Here is a 13,867-nt window from a genome sequence, read left to right on the forward strand (position 1 = left end):
TCTAGGGAGGATCTTGATGGGAGTGGCCAGTAAGCTGGGGTGACTAGAGATCAGAAGGGGAAAACCAAGAGAATAGGATTAAGGATGGGAGGTAGCAGAAGGCTATCTGGAGATAACAGATAATGAAGGGCTAGGCTAGGTTAAGGATAACAGAGATTTGGGCATAAACCATAACGAAAGGATTATAGCCTCAGGGGAATACCAGATCTAGTGGGGAGGTTTAAGAGGAGTTCAAGGTGGGGTTTTCCAGGGCCCAAATTCTAAGGGGCAAAGTTCTTAGCTTGGGCCCGTACCCTGTCAGTATGTTTTTAATAAATGTTTACTGTTTTATGGAGTGATTGCTTGATCTGTCCTCAGTGTTCCAGACCCACAGTATACTGCAATGAAAAAGCACACTTATTCTAGAGTCTTAGATCTGGCTTTAAATCCTGCTTTTGATACTTAATTCCTGGCTGACCCTGAGGACAAATTATTTCACCTTTCTGGATTTCAGTGGCTTCAACTGTATAATGAGGGGGTTGGCTTCTGAAGTCCCTTCTAGCTCTAGATGTATCATCTCCTACTACCCACAAGACATGTCCATGGGTACCTCAAACTGAACTCTTTTCTCCTAAACATACTATTCTGACTGTACTATTCATATCTGTAGCATAACCATTCATTCAGTCACCCAAGTTCCTTACCCTGTGGTTAACTCTGACTCTTTCTTTTCTTTAGTTATAAAGTTCTATCAACTTCACTTGTATAATCACATTCACATTTGACCTCTCCTCTCGTTTTCTGCAGTCACCATACAAATGCAGACTCTTACTATCATTTACTAGGACTCTTGTAATAGCCTCATTATCTTCTGTCCTGCCCCTACATATTCCCTCCCAATACATACTTCATATCCCTGCCAGAATAATCTTTCTTATGCCCAGATACATCCTCAGCTCAAATATCTTTATTGGTTCCTGTCGCCACTAAGTAAAATTCAAATTTATTGTATATTAAAATATAGAGCTAGAGCTCAAAGATATTTGTAACAACCCTTTTATTTTAAAGATGAGGATACTGAAGCAGAGGGCAGTTAAGGCACTTACACAAAGTCACACAGGTATTGTTATACGTAGGGTTCTAACCCAAGGCTTCTGATTGCAGAACCAGTGTTCTTTTCACTACTTTTGGTGAGTGGATAAGGTATGTAAAAGGTTCATAAATGAAGAGGTACCCCCACCCCCAGTTACAAATTATTTCTATCTCTCCAGATCTGTCAAGGTGTTTGTAATTCTTTATTCTATCTTATGTTGTGCTTGCACCAAACACCCATTACACATAGTAGGTACTTAATAAAATCTTTTTAATTAAGGGGTGTGTGTGTGTGTGTGTGTGTGTGTGTGTGTGTCTTTTGCAGAGTGAGAGGGCTATGCATACCAGATTGCCTTGTGAAGGGAGGGAGAGGGTAGGATGAGAATCCCAGAAATAATGGGTAGGGGTTGAAGCAGGCAATAGAGATTCTGTTAGAAGCTCCGAGGGTTTCCTGCAATAAATTTCCTGGTGTGGCTCCTGAATTTGTTATTCTGTAGTTAACAAAAGACTAGTCATTTACAAGGGTTAAAGCAGTGTTGTTATTCTGGGGCTTCTTTTCCCAAGCATTTCCTCAGTAGAAGAGGGAGTGAGACAAGGCTTAATGTTTGAGAGCATATGCTTTCTCCATTTGGTCCTGCATATTTGGATGATGATTTTTATGTTCCTAATATTATATTTTCACACTACTCAAATGAACCAGTATCTCAGTTGTTCAAAAATAGTTATTTTAAAAACAAATGAGAATATTTATGGCAGATAATCATACCCTTTCAGAAAGTGTAATTCTTTTAACCTTAAAACTTTGATGCTTAAAAGTAAGTAATATTAACCAGCTGGTTTCATTTTGTCTGCAAACTAAATTGGCAATGTTATTGGTTTCAAAATCATCACACCCTCCCATTCCACCTGCCCCTAAAAAGGTAAAGTCTCTTAATTCAATGAATCACTAAAAAAAAAAAATAGTGCTGAATCATTAATATTTGTGGTTGGTTGGAGAGGGTAGCTAATGGAGGAAAATACATCTTTTGTGACTGTGTTCTGATCAGCATTCCTTCTCACATTGGATCACTAGAAAATTAATTCAAATCTTTTCGAGGTTCAGTGTGTACTCAAAACTACAGCATGTGAACTGCCATTATCATCTGTATTTTTTACCAGCTATCCAGAAAATACACGAGTTTAAAACAAATGACATTCAGTCAAGCGGCAAAGCAAATAAAGTGATGACAAACCAATCCCCTTATTTCACAAGAGTTGTGCTTTCTCATAGGTTACTATACTACTAGTTTGTGTGCATTAAAGTGGGAAAAGGAGAGGGGAGTGTACACACAGAGAATATGTGTGACCAAGTAACAGATATTTAGATCACAAGTGTTGCCTGGGAATGTGCATGAAGAGGCACATCATCAATCATCAAGCGTGTATTAAGTGCTTTCTTTGTGGCAGGCACTGTGACAAGCACTTTACAAATATCTCATTTGATACAACAACCCTCTGAAATAGGTGCTGTTATTATCCACCTTTTACAGGTTAAGATCAGTTCTCTTCTTTGGAAAGCCAATATGTGATTCCAGACAACTATCTAACTTAGAGTTGGACGTTTATTGTAACTATCATTTAACTCCTTATGAGGATCCTGTGCCCACACAAATCCAATTCAGGGGACTAAAAAACAAACAAACAAACAAACAAAAAACACCTCAATACAATAAGAGCTGCGTAGAGGCTTGGTGGGGGTGGGGGAGTGGAAATGCAATCTGCTCTGCTCCCCTTATCTTCTTTGACTGGCATGCCAATGGGGTTGAGTAAGGGACAAAAAAGATGTTGAAAAAAAAAAAAGCTTCTACCTTCTTAACCCACATTCCACCCCCCACCTTTTATTTTTATTTTTTACATTTTGCATAGTTGTCACTAACAAAACAAACCTGTTTTTTGAACTATTTTCCTACCAGCATAGAATCTCACTGTTGCCACATGTGACAAACGTGTAATGCATTTATTAAACACATCTTTACATTTAAATACATTCCTGAACCAGAAAACAGCACTGTTTGGATAATGGATCCTGAAAATGATTAGGCTATTACTCTGTTACAGTCCTGGTATACACTCTATGTATGGTCATTTTTAATTTCTGTCGTAAAATCCAATTAATGATCAGAAAGAGATTATGATTCTAGTACACATAAAGAACAGTTCACAAAAAATGAACCAGAAACTGTCTTTCAATTAATTCACATTATTACCATATAAGATTTCTTTTTCTTTTTGTAAAGTTTTACTATTTGTGTGACACCTCTCTGCAAACTTTAAGAATAATCTAAATCTAGAAATAGACTGGACAAAAATACTAATACTTTAATCTCTGCTCTTCTAATCCCTAAAATTAAATTCCACTTCTAGAGAAAAGAATCTAGAGTTCTTCCTTCCTTTAAGTTTGCCTATTCATAGGTATAGGGTCAAATCACAAAGACTTCAAACTTTACTATTACTGTTGTTGTGTGCCATAATCCTTCTAATTACCTAGGTTAGGAATATCAATATCATCATGCTTACTTCAGCAGCACATATACTAAAATTGGAATGATGCAGAGAAGATTACATGGCCCCTGCACAAGAATGACATTCAAACTCATGAAGCATTCCATATCGTTAAGATTTTGATTACATTAAATTGAAAAGTTTTTGCACAAATGAAACCAATGCAGCCAAGATTAGAAGGGAAGCAGAAAACTGAAAAATAATTTTTATAGCCAGTGTCTCTGATAAAGGCCTCATTTCTAAAGAATTGTTGCAACAATTTGGCTAGCAGCTGCTGTGGGGGTGAAAGACCAACACAAGCCCAACAACAAGACTGCTGCCAGCACAGATTCTTTTGATCTGCTTTACTAAGAAAAGTAGTGTTAAGGGGTTAGCAATCTTATTTCAATCCAACATACAAATATCATTCACTTAGTTCAGGGGAAAAAGCCAGCACCCTGAACTTCAGAGCAAATATAAACAACTTACAAATGTACATTATAAACAGACCAAATACAATTCATAGTTACCAAGAAACCATCAAGATCTGGGTGAGCCAGCAGGCTTTTAGAGTAGCTGCCCAGAGTCCCATGCCAACACTCCTCCAGGAGTCAGAGCCTCAAGCAAATAGTTCTGTTCTCTCTTTTTATACAGTCTTTGGATATCATTAAACGTCATCTGAGTGACCAGAACTTAGGCTCATACTATTGGCTCTGGTCTTAGCAACTCCCCTTAGGGCCCCACCCCTACCCCAGGGCTTCATGCCCACATCAATTTAGCACCTAGCAGAGAGGGGTTTGGGCCTGGGGCTTTTCACCTAGTAAGGCTCAATCAAAGAGACTTATCATTCTAAAATAGTGAAAAAGTCCCAACTTAATTCCCAATACAAGCATATAGACAACAGAGTCAATTTTGTAAGAATACAAGTCATTCCCCAATCGATAAATGGTCAAAGTATATGAACAGGCAGTTTTTAGAAGAAGAAATTAAAGCTATTTATAGTCATATGAAAAAATGTTCTAAATTACTATAGATTAGAGAAATTCAAATCAAAACAACACTGAGGTACCATATCATACCTATCAGATTGGCTAACATGACAAAACAGGAAAATGATAAATGTTGGAGAAGATGTGGGAAAATTAGAACACTAACACATTGTTGGTGGAGTTATGAACTGATCCAACCATTCTGGAGAGCAATTTGAAATTATGCCCAAAGGGCTATAAAACCATGCATGCCCTTTGATCCAGCAATACCACTTCTAGATCTGTATCCCAAAGAGATCATTAAAATGGGAAAAGCACCCACATGTACAAAAATATTTATGGCAGCTCTTTTTGTGGTGACAAAGAATTGGAAATTGAGGGGATGTCCATCAATTGGGGAATGGCTGAACAAGTTGTGGCATATGAATGTAATGGAATACTATTGTACTATAAGAAATGATGAGCAGGCAGACTTCAGAAAAACCTCGAAAGTCTTATATGAACTGATACTGAGTGAAATGAACAAAACCAGGAGAACATTGTACACAGTAACAGCCACGTTGTACAATGACTGACTTTGATAGATTTAACTCTTCTCAGCAATGCAAGGATCTAAGACAACTCCAAAAGACTCATGATGGAAAAGTCTATCCACAACCAGAGAAAGAACTTTGGAGTCCGAATGCAGATGGAAGCATACTCTTTACTCTCCTTTTCTTTTGTTGTTTTGTTTTGATTCTTCTTTCTTGTGGTCCCTCGTATCATTTCTGATTCTTCTTTACATCATGACTAACATGAAAATATGTGTAATGTGAAAGTATAAGTAGAGCCGATATCAGAATGCACGCTGTCTTGGGGAAAGGGGCAGAGAGGGAGAGAGAGTAAATTTAATATTCAAAATCTTATGGAAGTGAGTGTTGAAAACTAAAAATAAAGAAGTTAATTATAGAAAAAATCTGTAGCTTTCACCATGTATATGCCCATAAGCAATAAAAAGATGAGGTTTTTTTTTAAAGTACCAGTATCATCTTTGGCTCTTCATTTGCCCTACATATTCAGTTAGTTTTATGGTTTCTCATTATACAACATCTCTTAAATGTGTTTCCTTTTATCTGTTCAGAAAAATCACCTTCTTAGTTCAAACCCTACCTTGTCTGGAATATTGTAATAGACTTCTAATTGGTTTCCATGTACCCTGTCTTTTTCTAACCCAATAGATTATCCACATAGTTATCAAAGTTATGGTTTTATATGGTAGGTCTGACTATAGCACATCCCACCTCCTCTACTCAATAAACTGTTCTGGTTCCCTATTACTTTTAGGATCAAATACGAACTCCTCTGTTTACCATTGAAAGCTCTTCAGCATCTGGCACCTTTCTCTCATTCCAGTTTTCTTATTCATTGATCTCGCTATTCCTTGCACACAATATTTCATCTCCCATCTCTGTGTCTTTGCACTGGGTGTCCTCTATGCCTAGAGTGTTCTCTCTGTCCTTGTCTCTACCTTTTAGTATACTTGTCTTTCTTCAGTACAATTCAAATGCCATCTTCTTCATAAGGTCTGTCCTGAACTCCCCAGCCTATAGTGCTTTCTTCCTAAGGGTAGCATCCCAATAATTTTGAAGTTATTTAAGGGACTTTACTGGTGTATACAATGCATCAGATCCTTACTTTTGAAAGCAATATTTGAACCTTGGTCTTCAGACTGCAATAATAGAAGCACTAATAGAAGGAAAGTAGAAAATGGAATGAGAGGGACCATGAAGTAAATAAGACAAGATGAACAAGTGTTGGAGGAGAGTACTCAGCAAAAATAATCTACATGTAAATTACATCCTCCTAATACCTCCTTACTGCCAAATCTAATATATATATATATATATATATATATATATATATATATATATATATATATATATATATATATATATATATATACTAATAATAAAATGAGGAAAGTAAACATTCTTTGCCATTCTTCTAGTCCAAATAGACTCTTTCTCGGTGAATACATGATCTAGAGCTTCAAGCAGTCTTTTTAAAATCACAACTCCAAAAATTTTATATAGATTTTTAAAAAAGTCTTAACTTTGTCTTTTTTCCCCCATATGATTGCTTCATTGTGCTCTTACCTTTAAAAGACTCATGACCCAATGCTGACCTTTGTACTCTCAAGGACATAAAAGGGCATTGCTATTGATATTTTTGGAAAATAAGTACTGAAGGAAATTCTAGCCAGGAGGAGAGAATGGAGCATCCATTGCTGAAGCAACTACATTAGTTCATGCTTGAACTGAATCTTAAATAGAAGGAATGATTTTCATTTCCTGTATTATGTTCATAAAGTAAATACTTGTGGCTTTGGTATTTAATTTAAGGCAAATCCATTTAAAATATCATTAAAGCTACAGTGAGAATGCTGTTGTTCACCTTTTAATAGCATTCTGAGACAGCTAATGGTTTGTGATTTCAGAGTACAACATGAAAATTTTACACCACCATATTTTTTTATAGGATAAAATAAGATACATTTACTCACACCAATTTCGGTATTGAATCGCTGCCTCTCAGAGTTGTTTAATCATCAATCTCAAACTAAGAAGTAGTTGAAAAGATAAACATTTAAGTCAACAGGCCTTCTTAGTACTATGTTATTACTTACATATTCACTAAAATGTAAAAAACGTTTCTCGTGATTTCCTCTCTCTCTACATTATCTAACTCAATTAGGTTTAGATTATAATTTTTCTTAATTCTTAAACAAAAGACATATTGGAAAGAGCATCATACTCTTGTTGAAGCAATTTGGGGTACTTATCTTGGAAAAGAGAAAACTTAAGAGAGACAAGATGTCTGTCTTCAACATGTAAAGGGCTGTCACATAGATATTTCCCAATCTACATAAAAGTTCCTCCCACCTACCAACCTGTTATTACAATAAATTTGGAAGGATACTAGCTCTGGGTCAAGGATTTGGGTCACCATGAGTATGGAGTATGAAAATTTAAGGCAAAAGTTAAACTGCAGAAGAGATAAAGATGTCTCTTTATGTGAGCATTTGTAGTTTTTTTTTTTTTTTAAAGAAAGTGGAATAAGATAACGAAAGGATAATTTTGGAAGACTAAGCTTGCAGCAATACACAGGATTAACTAAAGTGAGAGAACTTGAAGGTCAGAAGCCTAGCTGGAAGGCTGTTTTAATAATTCAGTTTTAAAGTATTAAGGGGCACAAAAGAAATGGAGAGGAAGGGAAGAATCCTAGAGATACTGTGAAGAAATAGGACTTAGGAAGTGATTAGACTTGGAACTTGATGTTTTAAGTCCATATAACAATAATATATTCTCTTCTTCTCAGGGCATGAATCCAAGTAGAATGTGAGGGAGAAACTCTCAAAACTTGACAAGTTTAATGGCCCCTACCCATCATAGCTTACAAATGCGGGCATATATAATCTTGCCACTAACAGTCTAGAAAGCATTGCCCCACTGTGAAATCTTACTAAAGACTTAGTCATAAGATCATAGATTTAGAATTCGAAGGGATTGTAGAAGCCATCATTCTAGCTCTCTCAATGTAAACAAAAAAAGAGAAATCGAGGTCCACAGAGGTAAAATGACGTGCAGGATTACACAGGTGGTAAACGAGAGAGGCAGGATTTAAATCCAGGTCCTCTGCTTCAAAGCCAGTGAACTTGCCACTATCATGTAGGCGCAGATGATGTCTTCAGGGCTTCAAAAGATAAAGGTAGATTTGAGATATGGATAGCTGGTTAGAAAGGTGGGATTTTCCTAACTAAGGATGATATCCAGAGAATTCACCTCATCATTTCTCACCCAGCTGATTTCCTAAATTTCATGATCTCCACAAACTCATTCAGCGATGAAATTTACTTTGAAATTCACCTCTCCTAAATACCCCCTGACCCTGGGGCCCCTCCCTCTCTCTGATTGAAGAGGGTGGACATTGGAGAGCTTTTCCCAGATCCTCTACCATTTAAGGAGGAATCTCCAAGAATTCACCTCATAATTTCCCATCTGGTTGTTCTTCTAAATTTCATGATCTCTAGAAACTCATCATTTGGCAAGATAAATCCAACTGTGTACCTCATACTTCCTCAGATCATTTCCCATCCAACAGGAAGTAACTAAAGTGTTAAAGTGACTAAAATTTTCATACACTTTAACCCAGAGATTTCATGGCCATGCATATACCCCAATGAGGTCATTGATAAGAAAATCCCAATACATATCAAAATATTTTTAGCAAAGCTTTTCATGGTAGCATAGAAATGGACATAAAGTCAATGCCCATTGCTTGGGGAATGGCTACAAACTGTGTTGCATAAATTTAAGGGGATACTAATGAAGTAAATGATGAATATTATGAATATAGAAAAGTATAAAAAGACTTTTATGAACTAGTGTAGAGTGAAGTAGAGACAATAAAACAAGATAGCCAGTGACTACAATCAATCAATCAACATTTATTAATCACTTATTATGTGTCTACAGCAATGTAAATAGAAAAAAACAATCACAAAAACACACATCAAAAGTTAATGTTTTGAAATTTAAAAGAGCAAGCTTGGCCTCCAAGAAAGAGATTAAGGAAAAAAAAAATCTCCTTCCACTCCTTTGCAGAAGTGGGAGGTCCATGACATACACTTTCAATTTTTTTCAATGTATTGATAGTTTTTCTTCTTAATGTTCTCTGTTATAGGAAATATCTTTTGTGAAGAAAGTGGGAGGAGGATACAGAGAGAAATTTAGGCAATGAAAAGCAAAATACATCAGTAAAATATACCCTAAAAAGATACAACAGATATTACCTAGTTCAATGACATCTGATAACTATCAGGTGATCAATAAAAGAGAAAATGTTAGTTGCAGTGAGCTCTACTCTAATGGAGGATATTCAGCATGGACTTCAAGTTGAAAAAAGATTTTCTGTGGAAAGTTAGATCTTTTAGATACTCCTTTTGTGGATGATATCAAGTCTTTGAACATTGTAGAGACTCTTGGAAGCAATCCATAACCATTTAATCTAGTGTGCAAATACTGTTTACTTGGGGAATAATAAAAAGCAGTTATATGGATCTCTAGAGCTTCTAAGTCCTAGAATCTTTAATCTAGGGAGTCAGAGAACAGACTATCTGGTCTGTTGAAATTCTAAAGCTACCTTACCCAAATCTCTCAGAAACAAGACCCTATCTTTTTAATACAAATGAAGACCTTAGAAGGCACTAGACAGCTTAACACAGGCCTATTCCCCTCTTCCTTCCTCTCCCCCCCCCCCATAATCCAGGGCAGCTAGTTGCATTTAAAACAATAAAACTGATTCTTTATCTTTTAAAAATTGATCCTATTTACAATTAATTGATTTTGTCGTGTAACTGCCTAAGTCATGATTGTCTCTGAATTTAGTTCAGAAATTCGGCTGCCCTATTATGAGTTAGGTTTAGAAATCCAGTTCTCTTGTTAATCACTGTTCTCTTCTTATGTCAAGGAAGTCTACTATCCTTGAAGGAGGTAGGGAGGTACCATGAGCGTGGTCTAGTGTCTTTACATCACCGAGCTATCTTTAAGGATGTCTTGTTTGTTATCCAAAGAAGTCTAATCCACCATCTTGCAGGTGGACTGTTAGGGGCGCTCTGGGCCTGGGCCCCCCGAGAGGGTAGTGAGACGCCAGAGAGTCTGGACCTGCTGACGCGGCAGTGCCCGTGTGGCTTCCACCACGTCAGTACCGGGGCGGCTCTTACTGGAGGAGCTCCACCCTCGGGGAGGAACTGGGGAGGAGCCAACCCGAAACACCCAATATAAGGCGCTCCCCAGAGAGGGTCAGTGGGATTTGTGTGAGATTTCTGGTACGCCATGCAATAAAGCTGCTTGTTGACTCCGGCGTTCTGCCTGGTGATTCTCCTCTCGCATCCCCCGAGAGGAGCTGGAGACGTCCGAAGACCCGAGGGCAGGGTGAGTGATAGGCGGTAGTCGGGGAGTACGGGGTGCCGAAGTGGGGCACATCCCGTCCGGCCGCCGACAGTGGACTTAAACAATTAACATTTTTTAGTCATTAAGAGGAGGGAGTTGTTGCCAGCCTCTCATTCCCAATTTCTAACCATCATTTGTCCCCATCGCTATGATGCTGTCTCCTTTGTGATCAATCACATTGTTTTCCTCACCTGCCTGACTCTGCTCTTTGTTCTCTCATACTTCCCCAAACTATATGAAAGCTAGTAAGCCCCATCTCATTGTCTTTGGTCACTGAGAGATTCCAGTGACCCAATTTATTGGTCACTGCTAGCGTAAATAATAAATTGATCTGCACAAAACACTGTCTCTCATTTTACCTTTAATTTTCAAATGTAATATATTGTGGTCACAATTGTCCTTTTTCCCTGCTATTTTGAGGAAACGAAATATGTTGATTATTCATGGAAATCAGTAAATTCAGATCTCCTATATTAGAGAAGAAATATTTTCCCCCTAATTACTTAGCAGGGAGTAGACACTCTGGTCTATAGTAGCCTTTGAAAAATTCCCACTTGTCAGTGCATTCCCCCCTTTTACCTACTTCCTCTATAGCAAACTATAGCTCAGAATGCAGTAAACTTATCTTTATCTGGATTCAAAACTCTTCATAGAAGTATAAACAACACGTAGAAAAGACTTAAATGAGCAGGAAATTCCAAAAGGCAATTAATGGTAGTTCACCAGGAAGAAGGGAGAGTGGCAGGGAATAAGAAATGCATAAATTTACCAGATTACAGCAGTATTTGGAAGTAGACACAGGCAAATAACAAGTTCTGTGCCAGCAGTTCACTCCCCAAGCAGATCTATGAATAAGGCAAAGTTCTAGATGCTCCCAATTTTGGATTACAACTACTCCTGGGTAGTTCTTTCTTCATTTATGCCCAACTCCCATGATTCTAATACCTCACCCACAGCCAAACAGCTGTGTGAGACAACTCAAGTAATATTGAAATATTCAGAGACTTCTCATCAAAGCAAGAAGGAGAAAAAGGAGTCTTTATTTATGATCTCGAGAGAAAGGGTAGTCTCTGAACCCATAGACAATTGATAGGGAGAGGCTGGGCCCAGAAAGCAGAAATTAGTTATCTACTTTAATGCAAACAGTCGCCACCCACCACTGACCTTTACTGTCATTGTGGAGCTCAGGCTCCCAATCTAAACGTGGAAATCTAACCCAGGTACCAGTAACAAGGAAACACTAATTTAGCCAATACCGACTCTTAAGAACACTTCTATCCTTATTTGGTGAGGGCACAGTTCAGGTGATTTTTAGTAACTCGAAACTTAGGCCTAGCTGTCAATCAGAATCCTTGAGCCAAGTCCTCACCTCCATTTATCCCACTCAATTCACACAAAGGCTGAGACCCAGATTCCATGAGAGGTCTTCACTGTCCTACTCACAGCTCCCAGTTGTTTCTCCACTTCTGAACTGTGGCTATTTCTATACAATGAAGGACAAAATAGAAAGGATAATGCATTCACTGCATGTTGAAGAACAAACTGCCTGCCTGTGTTGCTACTGCTGCCTGAGGAAAGTCATCGAAGCTGCTTCTTCCTAATTTGTGTGTCAAGGGCTAACTCTTGCAGCCTTTGCAAATCTTACTCTGCTGGGGACAGGAAGCTGTGGTAGGGCTAAACCTATATCCTATATTGTTGTATGTGGCAATGAGTCACAAGTTACAGGCTCCAAGAATTAAAAATAAATATCACACAGAGGGAAATAGAGAGTCTCTGGGTAGATGTGAGCATATTACAAACAAGAAGTTTGAAGAACCGGAATAAAAGATATCATCAGGGAAATCTATGATTGATAAAGAAGATGAGCTGGTCACATGGTGTGAATAAGAGATGAGCAGCGGACAGCCTGCACACTTCACTTATATCCTCATGATGTCAGAGGTGAGGAAGGCTAATACCATGTGCAGGTGGACCCCCATAGGAAACTTACAGGAGGAAATGGACAAGAGTCTCAAAGAATGGAAGGAATGGAAAGTTTGCTCTCATCATCTTTGATAAGAACATACGCATTGATCAGGCCACAGAGCATTTGAGGGTTTTTAGAAATAAATATACAAAAGAGAAAAAAAATCTGATATTAATTTTATAATTAAAGAGAGTAAAACTTTTTTGGAAGACAAATGAAAGATAGTTACACACTGAATGTAGAAGTCAGAGTGGTTATATTAGCCCTTGTTTTCTTTGTCTTGGGTTTCACTATTTGCAGTGAGATTGTTGATGTTTATGGTACATAGATTTGCTAATACTGATACATTTATTATCCGAAATTACACATTCATTCAATCGCAGTTATATTTAGTGACAGATTATAAGATCATAGACCTAGAGTTGGAAGGGACCTCATAGGCCATTTAGTCGAACAGCCTTATGTTACAAATCAGGAAACTGAGGCCCAGAGAGGTTAAGTGACTTGCCTAAGGTCACACAGGAAGTAAGTCTCAGAGACTAGATTTGGATGCCGGTCCCCTGACTTCAGATCAGCTAGGTAGAGCATTAAATAGAGTGGTTGGCCTAGCCTAGAGTCAGGAAGACTCAACTTCCTGAGGTCAAATCTGGACTTAGACACTTACTAGCTGTGTGACCCTGGGCAAGCCCCTTAACCCTGTTTGCCTCTGTTTCTTCATCTGTAAAATGAGCTGGAGAAGGAAATGGCAAAATATTCCAGTATTTCTGTCAAGAAAAGCCCAAATGGGGTCACAGAGTTGGACACAATTGAAAATCAACTGAACAACAATAATAGCACACTCTGACTCTATAGTCAGTGTTTTTCCCAGTTACATATGCTTAATAACCGATTTGCAGGTACTTTATAATAAAGCAGATGCCTCGATCCTCATTTCCATTATGGCTAACTTCACTTGGTTGTTCTCCTTTTTTTTTTGGTATGGCATAGTTTATTATGATAACATATTAAGCTGATATGTTTTTATATATAATTCTGAATTTATTTTCATCTTTACTTGGTTCCTGATTTCTGTTTTCTTCCTTATTTTCTTCTTACTGTCTTGCCACTTTAAAAGTTTGCTTAAATGTCAAACTAAAATAACATTATTTATTATATAATATGATTAATTAGTTAGCCAAGGAAATATTCTCTATTTTCTAAAGGAAATGTGCAGCTTCGGTAGTTGTTCTGAGATAGTGATTTACCTTTGCAGTATAAATTGGAATACAGTCATTGGATGATCAGGTTGTAAATTGTTGGACTTTTTATTTATACCCCATGGAATGGCATGT

At 37.6% G+C, this 13,867-nt stretch overlaps 1 non-coding gene across 1 annotated transcript; it reads left to right on the top strand.

The window, feature by feature from the left end:
- Positions 1-3,619: 3,619 nt before the first annotated feature.
- Positions 3,620-3,725, top strand: LOC118858906. Its single transcript, XR_005011022.1, has one exon. It is a non-coding gene; the product is annotated as a U6 spliceosomal RNA (small nuclear RNA).
- The last annotated feature ends 10,142 nt before the right edge of the window (positions 3,726-13,867 follow it).

This window comes from Trichosurus vulpecula, chromosome 7 (genome assembly GCF_011100635.1).
Source record: "Trichosurus vulpecula isolate mTriVul1 chromosome 7, mTriVul1.pri, whole genome shotgun sequence".
Lineage (NCBI taxonomy): Eukaryota > Metazoa > Chordata > Mammalia > Diprotodontia > Phalangeridae > Trichosurus > Trichosurus vulpecula.